Below are 6,000 nucleotides of genomic sequence, written 5' to 3' on the forward strand. Positions count from 1 at the left end.
TAGCTGGTGTGGTGGTGGGGAATGCAGGGCCACAGGAAGAGTCTCTGAAGGGAAGCAAAGGCCAGGAGAGGAGACAGGTTGTCTGGGGAGGGCCCAAGAGAACTTCAGCCTGACTGAAGTGGGGCAGGCAGTGGTAAGCTATGAGGTTGGGGGCTCAGAAATCCATGTGGTCATCAGGCAAGACTGGGGCGATGGACAGCAGCGGCAGCTCATGCAAGCTCCAGAGCAGGACTGAGGGGCTTCCTCCCTCACCTTCCCCATTCCCACCCCACTGAGGGCCCCAGCCCCACGGTCACTTCAGGCAGCCTGAGCTGGGCAGAGAGTTTCCGAAGAAGGAGGCTGAGTCCATTTTGGCAGCTGTTGAAAAGCAGCCTTCCCCTGCCCAGATGTGGGGGAAATGACACTGTGTCTGGGAGGAGTGGGCGGTGGGGCAGGTGTATGCCAGGCAAGGACATCTGGGGCCACGATGGCAGGCCCTGGGGGAAGACAAGCCAGTCCCTGGGAATGGGGTGCCTGCTGGGAAGTGACACAGCTGAGTTTAGACTAGGCTGAGGTGACAAGTACCCGCCGAGTCTGCTCCTCCAATGTTCCTGGCCTGAATGTCCTCTGATCACTCCCTGGTTGCATTCTCAGTCTCCAGGGGGATGAGTGGAGCCTGCTGTCAGTGAGATTTGAGCTGCCTGTGCTTCAGATTCCTGACAGGTAGTGACCCAGGGCCCTGCCTCCACTGCATCCCGGCTGCATGTCCCTAGGCCGTCCGTGGTGGACAGGCAGTGCCCCCAGCACCTCTGCTCTGAGCTCCCTTTTATCCTCTTCCCCAAGACCAGCTCTCAGAGAAAGCCTGACTACACAGCTCCAGCATGAGGGGCTCCTCCCAGGTCCTTATATAGCTTCCTGCTCTGGGCTGCAGTTGGAGACCCCTGGACTTCGCTAGCTCAGCTCAGGGACTTCTCCTCAAAGCCCCAGTCCCTCCCTTGGTATCTCACAGCTCCTGTGGCCCCATCACAGGTCGGAACACTCTTTCTCTGCTTTCTCCTCCTTTCCCAAGAGACTCTGAGCTCTGGGAGGACGGCCACTACCTCTGGCTCAGTCACATTTGGTCCCCAGATTCTGGCAACCCTGGGTAAAAGCTCAGTCACCTGATCTAGTGACTGACCACAAGGTCCATTTTCAAAGCTCTACAGAAAACTCACTCACTGCCTCACAGTACAGCCTGTGTGGCCCTCCCTTTCCCAGGCCCCAGGGTAGGGGGGTCGGGGAGAGGGGGTGGGTGGTGGACATGAGCCAGATGTGGTTTTTGCCTGTAGGGAGCTCAGAATCCTTATGGTTTTTGCCTGCAGGGAGCTCAGAATCCTTATGGTTTTTGCCTGCAGGGAGCTCAGAATCCTTCTGGAAGACAGGACTGGGAGCAAAGAAAGAGGCACCTGAGAGACCTGGGATGGGCGGCCTGTCAGTGTTTCCAGAGACCAAGGTGGGCTGTTGACACCAGGGTTGCTTTAGGAGGTTCAGGGAGTGCAGCACTGTCAGATGTGCTAGGAGGGCCTCCTCAATCCTCATCTTCAGCCCCTGCCAGCTGTGGGGACCACCTCAATGCCCCCCAAGTACCCTCCCACACTCCCAACTCTGGTCTGGGCAAAAAACCTTGTCTTTGTGCCAGGGTCGCCTAAGCAGCTGACTGTACAGCATATATACCCCACCCCTCAGCAACCACCCCTATCCACACTGACAGATCCCCTGAAAACCTCAGCTCCATGCCAGCGGAACTGGGCCCCTCACTCCCTACCAGGAGGCCCATTCTACCCCCCTGTGCTGGTGGAGAGCCCTGCCTTGGCGACCTGATCAGTGCCTCCTCCCTGTGCCCTGGTTAGGAAACGCCCCCTGGCCCCACTGTCCAGCTTCCAGGCTGGGGAGATCATGAACTGTGGGATTTCGGACAAATCTCCTGTCCTCTCTGAGCCTTTGAGTTTCCCAGCTCTAAAGCTGGGATGCTCATGTCTTGGCCGGCAGGTGGCTGCCCCAAGAACAAGGCCACGTGTTCTGGGTTTGCACTGGCACATCACACAGGCTATAAACAGTGTGGGCACTTCCTCCACTTCTTTTTTACATGCTTCCATGGAAGGAAGGCCTCTGGGCCTTGACACCTGATCCTGAAGCCCCAGGGACCCTGCTCCACTAAGACAGAGCAATTCACGTTTCTTGATGTTGAATTCCTGGCTAGTCCAGGAACACTGGTCCTGTGGAATTTGAGGCCTGCCCCCTGCATGATATGGACACACAGGATGTGGGGCAGGTTGCTGGCTCTGACCCTAAAGGAAAAACGGTGCCAGGAGTCTAGGCCGTGCCAGAATCTAAGCCATCAGGTGTTCGGGATGGAGCTGCCTCCATTCCCACCCTGCTGACCTCTGTCCTGCCCCAGCAGAGGGGCTGGCATCAGCCCTGCCTTACCTTTCTGGTCTCTCTCTCTCACTTGCTCTCCTTGTCTGACTGGACAGGGTCTCCAGTGCTGCACAATCCTGTCAGGGCCAGCTAACCTTCTTGGAAGGCTTGCCCCAGCTGGCTGTTGCTTTAGCTGACGTCAAGCACAAGCTGGCCACACTGAGAGGGGTTGACCAGATGCCTGCTGCTCACATGAGAAGCCCCTAGCACCCCTGATCCCCAGGACTTCAGCCATAGGGTCTCAAGCATGGAGGCCTTGGAGGAACTGTAGAGGGGCTCAGGATCAGCTCCCTGATATTGGGAGATCTCTAGAGAGCTGGGGAACCACAGGTTGCTGGGGAAAGAAGGGAGTCTGGCCCTCCTTGGGTTCCATAACCCAAGAAGGTTATGAGTGACCGGGGAGATAAGCATCCTCCTCTGCTTGCCCAGCTGCTGGAGCCCTCGCTGAGTGGGGAGGGAAGGCTCAGGACCGGGGTTCCCTACACAGGACATTCCCATGCTCACCTATGGCTTGGGCTGGGCTCCCTCCTCCCCAGCCCTAACCTAGGGCTTCTCTGGTTTGGGAGCTTGGGAGGAGCAGGGGTAGAAAGAACAGTGGGCAGGTGGTGGTAGGTGCGTGGGCATAGCACTCCTCCATCCTTGCCCCAGCTCTGGGTCCCACCACCTTCCTACCAGGGGTCTCGGCAACCCCTCCTCCCTTACCCTTCCCACCAGCTGGCAGCAGGACAGAAAAGAATTAACACTGCCTACCATGGAGAACCCTGTGGCTTTGTCTGGGCTGGTGGAGCCTAGAGGGCTGGTGGGAATAATAACTCTTGAAAAGTCTGAGGCCGGGCGCGGTGGCTCAAGCCTGCAATCCCAGCACTTTGGGAGGCCAAGACAGGGGGATCACGAGGTCAGGAGATTGAGACCATCTTGGCTAACACGGTGAAACCCCTTCTCTACTGAAAAATACAAAAACCTAGCCAGGAGAGGTGGCGGGCGTCTGTAGTCCCAGCTACTCGGGAGGCTGAGGCAGGAGAATGGCATAAACCCGGGAGGTGGAGCTTGCAGTGAGCTGAGATCCGGCCACTGCACTCCAGCCTGGGCGACAGAGCGAGACTCCGTCTCAAAAAAAAAAAAAAAAGAAAAGTCTGAAACACACTTTATTATCCTGTACATGGGGGGCTGCAGACCCAGGTGTTCAGGCACTTGTGGACCCTTGTGATGGCCTTGTGGGGCCTCGGTGGGCAGGCAGTAGGGACCCCCTTTCCCAGGTGGAGTGGACTCAGGCTGCTGTTCTGTAAAAGACTGGGGAGGGCAATGCTTACCTCAAACAAATCATCTGGTCTCTGGGTCATCCCTGCCTTTGGCAAAGAGGAGGGGGAGTGGGGCAGGGCCCCACCCAGGGGTTCTCTGTCACCTCCCAAGGTTGACTGGCTCATATGTACCCTGGAAGGCCTGTAGCTATAGGGTCTTGGCCCTTGTGCCTAAGGGACAGGGAGGCAAGAAGTGACTTCCTTTTGGCTCTGACACCCATGTGATGGCCCTGTAGTCCTTGGCTTTGCGGAACCAGGCATGGGGCTGTCGGAGTTGCAGCAATGCTCAGTGTCCATCCTGAGATGGAAGGGCCCCTCCCCGACTGATGGGTAGGAGGGCAAAACAGACCCAGGTCAGAGGTGGGGGCAGGTGGGGAGGCATCCCTGCCACAGGACTCTCCCAGATCCTCCCTCCTTGAAACCTCTTCTCTGGGGGAGGTCCCATCTGTGGGAGCATCAGCTGCTAGAGACAAGTCAAGCGGGGAAAGACTTACCTGCAGACGAGGACTGGGCAGTGCACGGCACCTGGGGCTCCATCGCCCCTAGTCCCAGCCTGCTCTGCTGGTGGGGTAGGGAAACAGTGGATGCATCTACTTGCCTATCCTGGGCTGTCAGCTCCTCTTCTCCAGCCAGGAGGCAGGTGGGGGCGGGGAGGGGTGATGGCCCTCATGAATTTACAATGCCTAGACTTCATGAAGCAGGTGCCCAGTGACTGAGATCTCCAGCAGGGGGAGGGGATGTATTGGACAGCGTGTGCACCCCCCTTCCCACCAGCCTTCTCAGAGGCCCTCTGTCCAAATCCGTCAGCCTGGGGTTCCACTGAGCTAAGCTCCTTAGCACCAGGACACAGCATAAACAACATCTGTGCTCTGTGGTCCCAGGGTCTGATCCCTGGTGTCCTGATATCCCCAGATGAGCCCTGGGGACACAGTGGGGAGGACTGGGAGGACCCCCGCTGACTCTCCCTGCTCCTGCGTGGGCACAGGGCCACAATGGCTGCACCCTCACCTGGGCCTCCCAGGTGTGCTGGCCTCTGCCTGCCAAGAGATGTGAAGCTCTCATCTACTCCCCATAGATATGGGCCTGGGGAGGGAATGGGGAGGAAGCTGTCCTATTCTGGATCTAGTCTGGGTGCAGGAGTCAGGGACGAATCGGCCCAAGTCTTCCCACAAGCCCTTCTGACCCTCCACCTCTGGCTGGTGGCTACAGGCCCCCCTCCCACCATCCTTCTAAGATTCAGAGAAGAAAGAAGAAACGAGGTGTCTGAAGATGAGGACTGAGGGGTGGAAATTACCTCAACTGAATTTTAAAAACCCCTGGATGGTTGCCATAGTAACAGAAAGGTGCATCCCATCACCATGGCAACAGGCAAACACCGAGGTCTGCTGCTGGGATTGGGGATTTGGGATGTGGCCGGAGGGGGTTAACAGAGGAAGCTGGGCTGGGATAGAGCAGTTGGGGGTGGGGAACTATCCAACCTGGGATCATTTCACCCCTACCTTTCCAGGGGGCCAGAAGGCCAGGCTGGGCCCCTTCTCCCTGACGGTGGAGTCACAGGAGAATGGATTGTTGGGAGTAATCCCCTAGCTCCCACCACCCCACCCACCCCTATCTGGCCCCATCTCCAGCCTGGAAGCCTGGGGTGGAGTCATGAGACTGCTTAACTGGGCTCCTAACTAGCCAGACCCTGGGGCTTGGAAACCATGGAACTCAGCTCCTGACCTCAGGGAGTGACAGGCTGGGAGTCACTGTCATTGGTCATGGTCCTGAGAAAGAAGAAGCACATGACCAGGCTGGGCGGGGTGGCTCACACCTGTAATCTTAGCACTGGGAGGCTGAGGCAGGTGGATCACCTGAGGTCAGAAGTTCGAGACCAGTCTGGTCAACATGGTGAAACCCTGTCTCTACTAAAACTACAAAAATTAGGCCTGGCACAGTGGCTCACGCATGTAATCCCAGCACTTTAGGAGGCCGAAGTGGGCGGATCACCAGAGGTTGAGAGTTCGAGATTAGCCTGGCTAACATGGTGAAATCCCGTCTCTACTAAATATACAAAAAATTAGTTGGGCGTGGTGGCACCCACCTGTAATCCCAGCTACTTGGGAGGCCGAGGCAGAAGAATCACTCGAACCCAGGAGGCAGAAGTTGCAGTAAGCTGAGATTGCACCATTGTACTCCAGCCTGGGCGACAACAGCGAAACTCTGTACCCCACCCCCGCAAAAAAAAAATAAATAAAATAAAATAAAATAAAATAAAATAAATAAA

The sequence above is a fragment of the Rhinopithecus roxellana genome, chromosome 1 (genome assembly GCF_007565055.1).
Source record: "Rhinopithecus roxellana isolate Shanxi Qingling chromosome 1, ASM756505v1, whole genome shotgun sequence".
NCBI classification, from domain to species: domain Eukaryota; kingdom Metazoa; phylum Chordata; class Mammalia; order Primates; family Cercopithecidae; genus Rhinopithecus; species Rhinopithecus roxellana.